The sequence below is a fragment of the Doryrhamphus excisus genome, unplaced genomic scaffold (genome assembly GCF_030265055.1).
Source record: "Doryrhamphus excisus isolate RoL2022-K1 unplaced genomic scaffold, RoL_Dexc_1.0 HiC_scaffold_25, whole genome shotgun sequence".
NCBI lineage: Eukaryota > Metazoa > Chordata > Actinopteri > Syngnathiformes > Syngnathidae > Doryrhamphus > Doryrhamphus excisus.
The window spans coordinates 1,302,043-1,311,995 of record NW_026652243.1 but is presented as its reverse complement, the minus strand read 5'-3'; the positions used below and the strand labels follow the sequence as shown (position 1 = coordinate 1,311,995).

General features: G+C 52.3%; 30 non-coding genes and 14 pseudogenes across 30 annotated transcripts; all 44 read right to left on the bottom strand.

Annotated features, from left to right (window-relative positions):
- Positions 1 to 30: 30 nt before the first annotated feature.
- Positions 31 to 149, bottom strand: LOC131117029 (5S ribosomal RNA). Its single transcript, XR_009124260.1, has one exon. It is a non-coding gene; the product is annotated as a 5S ribosomal RNA (ribosomal RNA).
- Positions 150 to 261: 112 nt separating this feature from the next.
- LOC131114101 (5S ribosomal RNA) lies at positions 262 to 369 on the bottom strand (annotated as a pseudogene).
- A 112-nt stretch (positions 370 to 481) lies between these two features.
- LOC131116107 (5S ribosomal RNA) lies at positions 482 to 600 on the bottom strand. The gene has a single exon (XR_009123368.1). It is a non-coding gene; the product is annotated as a 5S ribosomal RNA (ribosomal RNA).
- Positions 601 to 712: 112 nt separating this feature from the next.
- On the bottom strand, positions 713 to 831 carry LOC131117617 (5S ribosomal RNA). Its single transcript, XR_009124829.1, has one exon. It is a non-coding gene; the product is annotated as a 5S ribosomal RNA (ribosomal RNA).
- A 111-nt stretch (positions 832 to 942) lies between these two features.
- Positions 943 to 1,051, bottom strand: LOC131111939 (5S ribosomal RNA; annotated as a pseudogene).
- Positions 1,052 to 1,163: 112 nt separating this feature from the next.
- LOC131116738 (5S ribosomal RNA) lies at positions 1,164 to 1,282 on the bottom strand. The gene has a single exon (XR_009123978.1). It is a non-coding gene; the product is annotated as a 5S ribosomal RNA (ribosomal RNA).
- Positions 1,283 to 1,394: 112 nt separating this feature from the next.
- On the bottom strand, positions 1,395 to 1,513 carry LOC131113427 (5S ribosomal RNA). Its single transcript, XR_009121494.1, has one exon. It is a non-coding gene; the product is annotated as a 5S ribosomal RNA (ribosomal RNA).
- A 111-nt stretch (positions 1,514 to 1,624) lies between these two features.
- Positions 1,625 to 1,733, bottom strand: LOC131113655 (5S ribosomal RNA; annotated as a pseudogene).
- Positions 1,734 to 1,845: 112 nt separating this feature from the next.
- Positions 1,846 to 1,964, bottom strand: LOC131114835 (5S ribosomal RNA). Its single transcript, XR_009122137.1, has one exon. It is a non-coding gene; the product is annotated as a 5S ribosomal RNA (ribosomal RNA).
- A 112-nt stretch (positions 1,965 to 2,076) lies between these two features.
- On the bottom strand, positions 2,077 to 2,194 carry LOC131119130 (5S ribosomal RNA). The gene has a single exon (XR_009126258.1). It is a non-coding gene; the product is annotated as a 5S ribosomal RNA (ribosomal RNA).
- Positions 2,195 to 2,306: 112 nt separating this feature from the next.
- LOC131113416 (5S ribosomal RNA) lies at positions 2,307 to 2,425 on the bottom strand. The gene has a single exon (XR_009121493.1). It is a non-coding gene; the product is annotated as a 5S ribosomal RNA (ribosomal RNA).
- A 111-nt stretch (positions 2,426 to 2,536) lies between these two features.
- Positions 2,537 to 2,645, bottom strand: LOC131113654 (5S ribosomal RNA; annotated as a pseudogene).
- A 112-nt stretch (positions 2,646 to 2,757) lies between these two features.
- On the bottom strand, positions 2,758 to 2,876 carry LOC131114834 (5S ribosomal RNA). Its single transcript, XR_009122136.1, has one exon. It is a non-coding gene; the product is annotated as a 5S ribosomal RNA (ribosomal RNA).
- Positions 2,877 to 2,988: 112 nt separating this feature from the next.
- Positions 2,989 to 3,106, bottom strand: LOC131119129 (5S ribosomal RNA). The gene has a single exon (XR_009126257.1). It is a non-coding gene; the product is annotated as a 5S ribosomal RNA (ribosomal RNA).
- Positions 3,107 to 3,218: 112 nt separating this feature from the next.
- LOC131115688 (5S ribosomal RNA) lies at positions 3,219 to 3,337 on the bottom strand. Its single transcript, XR_009122962.1, has one exon. It is a non-coding gene; the product is annotated as a 5S ribosomal RNA (ribosomal RNA).
- Positions 3,338 to 3,448: 111 nt separating this feature from the next.
- LOC131112818 (5S ribosomal RNA) lies at positions 3,449 to 3,557 on the bottom strand (annotated as a pseudogene).
- Positions 3,558 to 3,669: 112 nt separating this feature from the next.
- On the bottom strand, positions 3,670 to 3,788 carry LOC131114833 (5S ribosomal RNA). The gene has a single exon (XR_009122135.1). It is a non-coding gene; the product is annotated as a 5S ribosomal RNA (ribosomal RNA).
- Positions 3,789 to 3,899: 111 nt separating this feature from the next.
- LOC131117255 (5S ribosomal RNA) lies at positions 3,900 to 4,018 on the bottom strand. Its single transcript, XR_009124478.1, has one exon. It is a non-coding gene; the product is annotated as a 5S ribosomal RNA (ribosomal RNA).
- Positions 4,019 to 4,130: 112 nt separating this feature from the next.
- Positions 4,131 to 4,239, bottom strand: LOC131111938 (5S ribosomal RNA; annotated as a pseudogene).
- A 111-nt stretch (positions 4,240 to 4,350) lies between these two features.
- Positions 4,351 to 4,469, bottom strand: LOC131115305 (5S ribosomal RNA). Its single transcript, XR_009122586.1, has one exon. It is a non-coding gene; the product is annotated as a 5S ribosomal RNA (ribosomal RNA).
- Positions 4,470 to 4,581: 112 nt separating this feature from the next.
- LOC131115946 (5S ribosomal RNA) lies at positions 4,582 to 4,700 on the bottom strand. The gene has a single exon (XR_009123212.1). It is a non-coding gene; the product is annotated as a 5S ribosomal RNA (ribosomal RNA).
- Positions 4,701 to 4,812: 112 nt separating this feature from the next.
- Positions 4,813 to 4,931, bottom strand: LOC131117028 (5S ribosomal RNA). The gene has a single exon (XR_009124259.1). It is a non-coding gene; the product is annotated as a 5S ribosomal RNA (ribosomal RNA).
- Positions 4,932 to 5,043: 112 nt separating this feature from the next.
- Positions 5,044 to 5,151, bottom strand: LOC131114100 (5S ribosomal RNA; annotated as a pseudogene).
- Positions 5,152 to 5,263: 112 nt separating this feature from the next.
- LOC131116105 (5S ribosomal RNA) lies at positions 5,264 to 5,382 on the bottom strand. Its single transcript, XR_009123366.1, has one exon. It is a non-coding gene; the product is annotated as a 5S ribosomal RNA (ribosomal RNA).
- Positions 5,383 to 5,494: 112 nt separating this feature from the next.
- Positions 5,495 to 5,613, bottom strand: LOC131116611 (5S ribosomal RNA). Its single transcript, XR_009123853.1, has one exon. It is a non-coding gene; the product is annotated as a 5S ribosomal RNA (ribosomal RNA).
- A 111-nt stretch (positions 5,614 to 5,724) lies between these two features.
- LOC131111937 (5S ribosomal RNA) lies at positions 5,725 to 5,833 on the bottom strand (annotated as a pseudogene).
- Positions 5,834 to 5,945: 112 nt separating this feature from the next.
- Positions 5,946 to 6,064, bottom strand: LOC131116737 (5S ribosomal RNA). The gene has a single exon (XR_009123977.1). It is a non-coding gene; the product is annotated as a 5S ribosomal RNA (ribosomal RNA).
- A 112-nt stretch (positions 6,065 to 6,176) lies between these two features.
- LOC131113405 (5S ribosomal RNA) lies at positions 6,177 to 6,295 on the bottom strand. Its single transcript, XR_009121492.1, has one exon. It is a non-coding gene; the product is annotated as a 5S ribosomal RNA (ribosomal RNA).
- A 111-nt stretch (positions 6,296 to 6,406) lies between these two features.
- LOC131113653 (5S ribosomal RNA) lies at positions 6,407 to 6,515 on the bottom strand (annotated as a pseudogene).
- Positions 6,516 to 6,627: 112 nt separating this feature from the next.
- On the bottom strand, positions 6,628 to 6,746 carry LOC131114832 (5S ribosomal RNA). Its single transcript, XR_009122134.1, has one exon. It is a non-coding gene; the product is annotated as a 5S ribosomal RNA (ribosomal RNA).
- A 112-nt stretch (positions 6,747 to 6,858) lies between these two features.
- LOC131119128 (5S ribosomal RNA) lies at positions 6,859 to 6,976 on the bottom strand. The gene has a single exon (XR_009126256.1). It is a non-coding gene; the product is annotated as a 5S ribosomal RNA (ribosomal RNA).
- Positions 6,977 to 7,088: 112 nt separating this feature from the next.
- On the bottom strand, positions 7,089 to 7,207 carry LOC131115687 (5S ribosomal RNA). Its single transcript, XR_009122961.1, has one exon. It is a non-coding gene; the product is annotated as a 5S ribosomal RNA (ribosomal RNA).
- A 111-nt stretch (positions 7,208 to 7,318) lies between these two features.
- LOC131112817 (5S ribosomal RNA) lies at positions 7,319 to 7,427 on the bottom strand (annotated as a pseudogene).
- Positions 7,428 to 7,539: 112 nt separating this feature from the next.
- On the bottom strand, positions 7,540 to 7,648 carry LOC131111935 (5S ribosomal RNA; annotated as a pseudogene).
- Positions 7,649 to 7,759: 111 nt separating this feature from the next.
- On the bottom strand, positions 7,760 to 7,878 carry LOC131115304 (5S ribosomal RNA). The gene has a single exon (XR_009122585.1). It is a non-coding gene; the product is annotated as a 5S ribosomal RNA (ribosomal RNA).
- Positions 7,879 to 7,990: 112 nt separating this feature from the next.
- Positions 7,991 to 8,109, bottom strand: LOC131115945 (5S ribosomal RNA). The gene has a single exon (XR_009123211.1). It is a non-coding gene; the product is annotated as a 5S ribosomal RNA (ribosomal RNA).
- Positions 8,110 to 8,221: 112 nt separating this feature from the next.
- Positions 8,222 to 8,340, bottom strand: LOC131117027 (5S ribosomal RNA). Its single transcript, XR_009124258.1, has one exon. It is a non-coding gene; the product is annotated as a 5S ribosomal RNA (ribosomal RNA).
- A 112-nt stretch (positions 8,341 to 8,452) lies between these two features.
- Positions 8,453 to 8,560, bottom strand: LOC131114099 (5S ribosomal RNA; annotated as a pseudogene).
- A 112-nt stretch (positions 8,561 to 8,672) lies between these two features.
- Positions 8,673 to 8,791, bottom strand: LOC131116104 (5S ribosomal RNA). The gene has a single exon (XR_009123365.1). It is a non-coding gene; the product is annotated as a 5S ribosomal RNA (ribosomal RNA).
- Positions 8,792 to 8,903: 112 nt separating this feature from the next.
- LOC131116610 (5S ribosomal RNA) lies at positions 8,904 to 9,022 on the bottom strand. Its single transcript, XR_009123852.1, has one exon. It is a non-coding gene; the product is annotated as a 5S ribosomal RNA (ribosomal RNA).
- A 111-nt stretch (positions 9,023 to 9,133) lies between these two features.
- On the bottom strand, positions 9,134 to 9,242 carry LOC131111934 (5S ribosomal RNA; annotated as a pseudogene).
- Positions 9,243 to 9,354: 112 nt separating this feature from the next.
- Positions 9,355 to 9,473, bottom strand: LOC131116736 (5S ribosomal RNA). Its single transcript, XR_009123976.1, has one exon. It is a non-coding gene; the product is annotated as a 5S ribosomal RNA (ribosomal RNA).
- A 112-nt stretch (positions 9,474 to 9,585) lies between these two features.
- Positions 9,586 to 9,704, bottom strand: LOC131113393 (5S ribosomal RNA). The gene has a single exon (XR_009121491.1). It is a non-coding gene; the product is annotated as a 5S ribosomal RNA (ribosomal RNA).
- Positions 9,705 to 9,815: 111 nt separating this feature from the next.
- On the bottom strand, positions 9,816 to 9,924 carry LOC131113651 (5S ribosomal RNA; annotated as a pseudogene).
- Between the last annotated feature and the right edge of the window lie 29 nt (positions 9,925 to 9,953).

The window sequence follows — 9,953 nt, the reverse complement described above, 5'->3', positions numbered from 1 at the left end:
TGCTGTTAGGCAAGAGCAGAAACCATAAAAAGCTTACAGCACCTGGTATTCCCAGGCGGTCTCCCATTCAAGTACTAACCAGGCCCGCCCGTGCTTAGCTTCCGAGATCGGACGAGATCGGGCGTTTTCAAGGTAGTATGGCCGTAAGCTGCCAGGTCAACTGAAAAAATCCTATTTGAAGGTGACGCAGGCCAAACTAGACTCCAGCAAAACATGTCAAACAGCGCCCTCTGCTGTCAGGCTAGAGCAGAAACCATAAAAAGCTTACAGCACCTGGTATTCCCAGGCGGTCTCCCATCCAAGTATAACCAGGCCCGCCCCTGCTTAGCTTCCGAGATCGGGCGTTTTCAGGGTAGTATGGCCAAAAGCTGCCAAGGCAACTGAAAAGATCCTATTTGAAGGCGACGCAGGACAAACTAGACTCCAGCAAAAAGTGTCAAACAGCGCCCTCTGCTGTCAGGCAAGAGCAGAAACCATAAAAAGCGTACAGCACCTGGTATTCCCAGGTGGTCTCCCATCCAAGTACTAACCAGGCCCGCCCCTGCTTAGCTTCCGAGATCGGACGAGATCGGGCGTTTTCAGGGTAGTATGGCCGTAAGCTGCCAGGGCAAATGAAAAGATCCTATTTGAAGGCGACGCAGGCCAAACTAGACTCCAGCAAAAAGTGTCAAACAGCGCCCTCTGCTGTCAGGCAAGAGCAGAAACCATAAAAGGCTTACAGCACCTGTTATTGCCAGGCGGTCTCCCATCCAAGTACTAACCAGGCCCACCCCTGCTTAGCTTCCGAGATCGGACGAGATCGGGCGTTTTCAGGGTAGTATGGCCGTAAGCTGCCAGGACAACTGAAAAGATCTTATTTGAAGGCGACGCAGGCCAAACTAGATCCAGCAAAAAGTGTCAAACAGCGCCCTCTGCTGTCAGGCTAGAGCAGAAACCATAAAGAGCTTACAGCACCTGGTATTCCCAGGCGGTCTCCCATCCAAGTACTAACCAGGCCCGCCCCTGCTTAGCTTCCGAGATCGGGCGTTTTCAGGGTAGTATGGCCGTAAGCGGCCAGGTCAACTGAAAATATCCTATTTGAAGGTGACGCAGGCCAAACTAGACTCCAGCAAAACATGTCAAACAGCGCCCTCTGCTGTCAGGCAAGAGCAGAAACCATGAAAAGCTTACAGCACCTGGTATTCCCAGGCGGTCTCCCATCCAAGTACTAACCAGGCTCGCCCCTGCTTAGCTTCCGAGATCGGACGAGATCGGGCGTTTTCAGGGTAGTATGGCCGTAAGCTGCCACATCAACTGAAAAGATCCTATTTGAAGGCGACGCAGGCCAAACTAGACTCCAGCAAAAGGTGTCAAACAGCGCCCTCTGCTGTCAGGCAAGAGCAGAAACCATAAAAAGCTTACAGCACCTGGTATTCCCAGGCGGTCTCCCATCCAAGTACTAACCAGGCCCGCCCCTGCTTAGCTTCCGAGATCGGACGAGATCAGGCGTTTTCAGGGTGGTATGGCCGTAAGCTGCCAGGACAACTGAAAAGATCTTATTTGAAGGCGACGCAGGCCAAACTAGATCCAGCAAAAAGTGTCAAACAGCGCCCTCTGCTGTCAGGCTAGAGCAAAAACCATAAAAAGCTTACAGCACCTGGTATTCCCAGGCGGTCTCCCATCCAAGTACTAACCAGGCCCTCCCCTGCTTAGCTTCCGAGATCAGGCGTTTTCAGGGTAGTATGGCCAAAAGCTGCCAAGGCAACTGAAAAGATCCTATTTGAAGGCGACGCAGGACAAACTAGACTCCAGCAAAACATGTCAAACAGCGCCCTCTGCTGTCAGGCTAGAGCAGAAACCATAAAAAGCTTACAGCACCTGGTATTCCCAGGCGGTCTCCCATCCAAGTACTAACCAGGCCCGCCCCTGCTTAGCTTCCGAGATCGGACGAGATCGGGCGTTTTCAGGGTAGTATGGCCGTAAGCTGCCAGGTCAACTGAAAAGATCCTATTTGAAGGCGACGCAGGCCAAACTAGACTACAGCAAAAAGTGTCAAACAGCGCCCTCTGCTGTCAGGCAAGAGCAGAAACCATAAAAAGCTTACAGCACCTGGTATTCACAGGCGGTCTCCCATCCAAGTACTAACCAGGCCCGGCCCTGCTTAGCTTCCGAGATCGTACGAGATCGGGCGTTTTCAGGGTAGTATGGCCTAAGCTGCCAGGTCAACTGAAAAGATCCTATTTGAAAGTGACGCAGGCCAAACTAGACTACAGCAAAAAGTGTCAAACAGCGCCCTCTGCTGTCAGGCAAGAGCAGAAACCATAAAAAGCTTACAGCACCTGGTATTCCCAGGCGGTCTCCCATCCAAGTACTAACCAGGCCCGCCCCTGCTTAGCTTCCGAGATCGGACGAGATCAGGCGTTTTCAGGGTGGTATGGCCGTAAGCTGCCAGGACAACTGAAAAGATCTTATTTGAAGGCGACGCAGGCCAAACTAGATCCAGCAAAAAGTGTCAAACAGCGCCCTCTGCTGTCAGGCTAGAGCAAAAACCATAAAAAGCTTACAGCACCTGGTATTCCCAGGCGGTCTCCCATCCAAGTACTAACCAGGCCCTCCCCTGCTTAGCTTCCGAGATCAGGCGTTTTCAGGGTAGTATGGCCAAAAGCTGCCAAGGCAACTGAAAAGATCCTATTTGAAGGCGACGCAGGACAAACTAGACTCCAGCAAAACATGTCAAACAGCGCCCTCTGCTGTCAGGCTAGAGCAGAAACCATAAAAAGCTTACAGCACCTGGTATTCCCAGGCGGTCTCCCATCCAAGTACTAACCAGGCCCGCCCCTGCTTAGCTTCCGAGATCGGACGAGATCGGGCGTTTTCAGGGTAGTATGGCCGTAAGCTGCCAGGTCAACTGAAAAGATCCTATTTGAAGGTGACGCAGGCCAAACTAGACTACAGCAAAAAGTGTCAAACAGCGCCCTCTGCTGTCAGGCAAGAGCAGAAACCATAAAAAGCTTACAGCACCTGGTATTCACAGGCGGTCTCCCATCCAAGTACTAACCAGGCCCGGCCCTGCTTAGCTTCCGAGATCGTACGAGATCGGGCGTTTTCAGGGTAGTATGGCCTAAGCTGCCAGGTCAACTGAAAAGATCCTATTTGAAAGTGACGCAGGCCAAACTAGACTACAGCAAAAAGTGTCAAACAGCGCCCTCTGCTGTCAGGCAAGAGCAGAAACCATAAAAAGCTTACAGCACCTGGTATTCACAGGCGGTCTCCCATCCAAGTACTAACCAGGCCCGCCCCTGCTTAGCTTCCGAGATCGGACGAGATCAGGCGTTTTCAGGGTGGTATGGCCGTAAGCTGCCAGGACAACTGAAAAGATCTTATTTGAAGGCGACGCAGGCCAAACTAGATCCAGCAAAAAGTGTCAAACAGCGCCCTCTGCTGTCAGGCTAGAGCAGAAACCATAAAAAGCTTACAGCACCTGGTATTCCCAGGCGGTCTCCCATCCAAGTACTAACCAGGCCCTCCCCTGCTTAGCTTCCGAGATCAGGCGTTTTCAGGGTAGTGTGGCCGTAAGCTGCCAGGGCAACTGTAAAGATCCTATTTGAAGGCGACGCAGGCCAAACTAGACTCCAGCAAAAAGTGTCAAACAGCGCCCTCTGCTGTCAGGCAAGAGCAGAAACCATAAAAAGCTTACAGCACCTGGTATTCCCAGGCGGTCTCCCATCCAAGTACTAACCAGGCCCGCCCCTGCTTAGCTTCCGAGATCGGACGAGATCGGGCGTTTTCAGGGTAGTATGGCCGTAAGCTGCCACATCAACTGAAAAGATCCTATTTGAAGGCGACGCAGGCCAAACTAGAGCCAGCAAAAAGTGTCAAATAGCGCCCTCTGCTGTCAGGCAAGAGCAGAAACCATAAAAAGCTTACAGCACCTGGTATTCCCAGGCGGTCTCCCATCCAAGTACTAACCAGGCCCGCCCCTGCTTAGCTTCTGAGATCGGAAGAGATCGGGCGTTTTCAGGGTAGTATGGCCGTAAGCTGCCAGGTCAACTGAAAAGATCCTATTTGAAGGCGACGCAGGCCAAACTAGACTCCAGCAAAAAGTGTCAAACAGCGCCCTCTGCTGTCAGGCAAGAGCAGAAACCATAAAAAGCTTACAGCACCTGGTATTCCCAGGCGGTCTCCCATCCAAGTACTAACCAGGCCCGCCCCTGCTTAGCTTCCGAGATCGGGCGTTTTCAGGGTAGTATGGCCGTAAGCTGCCAGGACAACTGAAAAGATCTTATTTGAAGGCGACGCAGGCCAAACTAGATCCAGCAAAAAGTGTCAAACAGCGCCCTCTGCTGTCAGGCTAGAGCAGAAACCATAAAAAGCTTACAGCACCTGGTATTCCCAGGCGGTCTCCCATCCAAGTACTAACCAGGCCCACCCCTGCTTAGCTTCCGAGATCGGACGAGATCGGGCGTTTTCAGGGTAGTATGGCCATAAGCTGCCAGGTCAACTGAAAAGATCCTATTTGAAGAAGACGCAGGCCAAACTAGACTCCAGCAAAAAGTGTCAAACAGCGCCCTCTGCTGTCAGGCAAGAGCAGAAACCATAAAAAGCTTACAGCACCTGGTATTCCCAGGCGGTCTCCCATCCAAGTACTAACCAGGCCCGCCCCTGCTTAGCTTCCGAGATCGGACGAGACCGGGCGTTTTCAGGGTAGTATGGCCGTAAGCTGCCAGGGCAACTGAAAAGATCCTATTTGAAGGCGACGCAGGCCAAACTAGACTCCAGCAAAAAGTGTCAAACAGCGCCCTCTGCTGTTAGGCAAGAGCAGAAACCATAAAAAGCTTACAGCACCTGGTATTCCCAGGCGGTCTCCCATTCAAGTACTAACCAGGCCCGCCCGTGCTTAGCTTCCGAGATCGGACGAGATCGGGCGTTTTCAAGGTAGTATGGCCGTAAGCTGCCAGGTCAACTGAAAAAATCCTATTTGAAGGTGACGCAGGCCAAACTAGACTCCAGCAAAACATGTCAAACAGCGCCCTCTGCTGTCAGGCAAGAGCAGAAACCATAAAAAGCTTACAGCACCTGGTATTCCCAGGCGGTCTCCCATCCAAGTATAACCAGGCCCGCCCCTGCTTAGCTTCCGAGATCGGGCGTTTTCAGGGTAGTATGGCCAAAAGCTGCCAAGGCAACTGAAAAGATCCTATTTGAAGGCGACGCAGGACAAACTAGACTCCAGCAAAAAGTGTCAAACAGCGCCCTCTGCTGTCAGGCAAGAGCAGAAACCATAAAAAGCGTACAGCACCTGGTATTCCCAGGTGGTCTCCCATCCAAGTACTAACCAGGCCCGCCCCTGCTTAGCTTCCGAGATCGGACGAGATCGGGCGTTTTCAGGGTAGTATGGCCGTAAGCTGCCAGGGCAAATGAAAAGATCCTATTTGAAGGCGACGCAGGCCAAACTAGACTCCAGCAAAAAGTGTCAAACAGCGCCCTCTGCTGTCAGGCAAGAGCAGAAACCATAAAAGGCTTACAGCACCTGGTATTGCCAGGCGGTCTCCCATCCAAGTACTAACCAGGCCCACCCCTGCTTAGCTTCCGAGATCGGACGAGATCGGGCGTTTTCAGGGTAGTATGGCCGTAAGCTGCCAGGACAACTGAAAAGATCTTATTTGAAGGCGACGCAGGCCAAACTAGATCCAGCAAAAAGTGTCAAACAGCGCCCTCTGCTGTCAGGCTAGAGCAGAAACCATAAAGAGCTTACAGCACCTGGTATTCCCAGGCGGTCTCCCATCCAAGTACTAACCAGGCCCGCCCCTGCTTAGCTTCCGAGATCGGGCGTTTTCAGGGTAGTATGGCCGTAAGCGGCCAGGTCAACTGAAAATATCCTATTTGAAGGTGACGCAGGCCAAACTAGACTCCAGCAAAACATGTCAAACAGCGCCCTCTGCTGTCAGGCAAGAGCAGAAACCATGAAAAGCTTACAGCACCTGGTATTCCCAGGCGGTCTCCCATCCAAGTACTAACCAGGCTCGCCCCTGCTTAGCTTCCGAGATCGGACGAGATCGGGCGTTTTCAGGGTAGTATGGCCGTAAGCTGCCACATCAACTGAAAAGATCCTATTTGAAGGCGACGCAGGCCAAACTAGACTCCAGCAAAAGGTGTCAAACAGCGCCCTCTGCTGTCAGGCAAGAGCAGAAACCATAAAAAGCTTACAGCACCTGGTATTCCCAGGCGGTCTCCCATCCAAGTACTAACCAGGCCCGCCCCTGCTTAGCTTCCGAGATCGGACGAGATCAGGCGTTTTCAGGGTGGTATGGCCGTAAGCTGCCAGGACAACTGAAAAGATCTTATTTGAAGGCGACGCAGGCCAAACTAGATCCAGCAAAAAGTGTCAAACAGCGCCCTCTGCTGTCAGGCTAGAGCAAAAACCATAAAAAGCTTACAGCACCTGGTATTCCCAGGCGGTCTCCCATCCAAGTACTAACCAGGCCCTCCCCTGCTTAGCTTCCGAGATCAGGCGTTTTCAGGGTAGTATGGCCAAAAGCTGCCAAGGCAACTGAAAAGATCCTATTTGAAGGCGACGCAGGACAAACTAGACTCCAGCAAAACATGTCAAACAGCGCCCTCTGCTGTCAGGCTAGAGCAGAAACCATAAAAAGCTTACAGCACCTGGTATTCCCAGGCGGTCTCCCATCCAAGTACTAACCAGGCCCGCCCCTGCTTAGCTTCCGAGATCGGACGAGATCGGGCGTTTTCAGGGTAGTATGGCCGTAAGCTGCCAGGTCAACTGAAAAGATCCTATTTGAAGGCGACGCAGGCCAAACTAGACTACAGCAAAAAGTGTCAAACAGCGCCCTCTGCTGTCAGGCAAGAGCAGAAACCATAAAAAGCTTACAGCACCTGGTATTCACAGGCGGTCTCCCATCCAAGTACTAACCAGGCCCGGCCCTGCTTAGCTTCCGAGATCGTACGAGATCGGGCGTTTTCAGGGTAGTATGGCCTAAGCTGCCAGGTCAACTGAAAAGATCCTATTTGAAAGTGACGCAGGCCAAACTAGACTACAGCAAAAAGTGTCAAACAGCGCCCTCTGCTGTCAGGCAAGAGCAGAAACCATAAAAAGCTTACAGCACCTGGTATTCACAGGCGGTCTCCCATCCAAGTACTAACCAGGCCCGCCCCTGCTTAGCTTCCGAGATCGGACGAGATCAGGCGTTTTCAGGGTGGTATGGCCGTAAGCTGCCAGGACAACTGAAAAGATCTTATTTGAAGGCGACGCAGGCCAAACTAGATCCAGCAAAAAGTGTCAAACAGCGCCCTCTGCTGTCAGGCTAGAGCAGAAACCATAAAAAGCTTACAGCACCTGGTATTCCCAGGCGGTCTCCCATCCAAGTACTAACCAGGCCCTCCCCTGCTTAGCTTCCGAGATCAGGCGTTTTCAGGGTAGTGTGGCCGTAAGCTGCCAGGGCAACTGTAAAGATCCTATTTGAAGGCGACGCAGGCCAAACTAGACTCCAGCAAAAAGTGTCAAACAGCGCCCTCTGCTGTCAGGCAAGAGCAGAAACCATAAAAAGCTTACAGCACCTGGTATTCCCAGGCGGTCTCCCATCCAAGTACTAACCAGGCCCGCCCCTGCTTAGCTTCCGAGATCGGGCGTTTTCAGGGTAGTATGGCCGTAAGCTGCCAGGACAACTGAAAAGATCTTATTTGAAGGCGACGCAGGCCAAACTAGATCCAGCAAAAAGTGTCAAACAGCGCCCTCTGCTGTCAGGCTAGAGCAGAAACCATAAAAAGCTTACAGCACCTGGTATTCCCAGGCGGTCTCCCATCCAAGTACTAACCAGGCCCACCCCTGCTTAGCTTCCGAGATCGGACGAGATCGGGCGTTTTCAGGGTAGTATGGCCATAAGCTGCCAGGTCAACTGAAAAGATCCTATTTGAAGAAGACGCAGGCCAAACTAGACTCCAGCAAAAAGTGTCAAACAGCGCCCTCTGCTGTCAGGCAAGAGCAGAAACCATAAAAAGCTTACAGCACCTGGTATTCCCAGGCGGTCTCCCATCCAAGTACTAACCAGGCCCGCCCCTGCTTAGCTTCCGAGATCGGACGAGACCGGGCGTTTTCAGGGTAGTATGGCCGTAAGCTGCCAGGGCAACTGAAAAGATCCTATTTGAAGGCGACGCAGGCCAAACTAGACTCCAGCAAAAAGTGTCAAACAGCGCCCTCTGCTGTTAGGCAAGAGCAGAAACCATAAAAAGCTTACAGCACCTGGTATTCCCAGGCGGTCTCCCATTCAAGTACTAACCAGGCCCGCCCGTGCTTAGCTTCCGAGATCGGACGAGATCGGGCGTTTTCAAGGTAGTATGGCCGTAAGCTGCCAGGTCAACTGAAAAAATCCTATTTGAAGGTGACGCAGGCCAAACTAGACTCCAGCAAAACATGTCAAACAGCGCCCTCTGCTGTCAGGCAAGAGCAGAAACCATAAAAAGCTTACAGCACCTGGTATTCCCAGGCGGTCTCCCATCCAAGTATAACCAGGCCCGCCCCTGCTTAGCTTCCGAGATCGGGCGTTTTCAGGGTAGTATGGCCAAAAGCTGCCAAGGCAACTGAAAAGATCCTATTTGAAGGCGACGCAGGACAAACTAGACTCCAGCAAAAAGTGTCAAACAGCGCCCTCTGCTGTCAGGCAAGAGCAGAAACCATAAAAAGCGTACAGCACCTGGTATTCCCAGGTGGTCTCCCATCCAAGTACTAACCAGGCCCGCCCCTGCTTAGCTTCCGAGATCGGACGAGATCGGGCGTTTTCAGGGTAGTATGGCCGTAAGCTGCCAGGGCAAATGAAAAGATCCTATTTGAAGGCGACGCAGGCCAAACTAGACTCCAGCAAAAAGTGTCAAACAGCGCCCTCTGCTGTCAGGCAAGAGCAGAAACCATAAAAGGCTTACAGCACCTGGTATTGCCAGGCGGTCTCCCATCCAAGTACTAACCAGGCCCACCCCTGCTTAGCTTCCGAGATCGGACGAGATCGGGCGTTTTCAGGGTAGTATGGCCGTAAGCTGCCAGGACAACTGAAAAGATCTTATTTGAAGGCGACGCAGGCCAAACTAGATCCAGCAAAAAGTGTCAAACAGCGCCCTCTGCTGTCAGGCTAGAGCAGAAACCATAAAGAGCTTACAGCACCTGGTATTCCCAGGCGGTCTCCCATCCAAGTACTAACCAGGCCCGCCCCTGCTTAGCTTCCGAGATCGGGCGTTTTCAGGGTAGTATGGCCGTAAGCGGCCAGGTCAACTGAAAATATCCTATTTGAAGGTGACGCAGGCCAAACTAGACTCCAGCAAAACATGTCAAACAGCGCCCTCTGCTGTCAGGCAAGAGCAGAAACCATGAAAAGCTTACAGCACCTGGTATTCCCAGGCGGTCTCCCATCCAAGTACTAACCAGGCTCGCCCCTGCTTAGCTTCCGAGATCGGACGAGATCGGGCGTTTTCAGGGTAGTATGGCCGTAAGCTGCCACATCAACTGAAAAGATCCTATTTGAAGGCGACGCAGGCCAAACTAGACTCCAGCAAAAGGTGTCAAACAGCGCCCTCTGCTGTCAGGCAAGAGCAGAAACCATAAAAAGCTTACAGCACCTGGTATTCCCAGGCGGTCTCCCATCCAAGTACTAACCAGGCCCGCCCCTGCTTAGCTTCCGAGATCGGACGAGATCAGGCGTTTTCAGGGTGGTATGGCCGTAAGCTGCCAGGACAACTGAAAAGATCTTATTTGAAGGCGACGCAGGCCAAACTAGATCCAGCAAAAAGTGTCAAACAGCGCCCTCTGCTGTCAGGCTAGAGCAAAAACCATAAAAAGCTTACAGCACCTGGTATTCCCAGGCGGTCTCCCATCCAAGTACTAACCAGGCCCTCCCCTGCTTAGCTTCCGAGATCAGGCGTTTTCAGGGTAGTATGGCCAAAAGCTGCCAAGGCAACTGAAAAGATCCTATTTG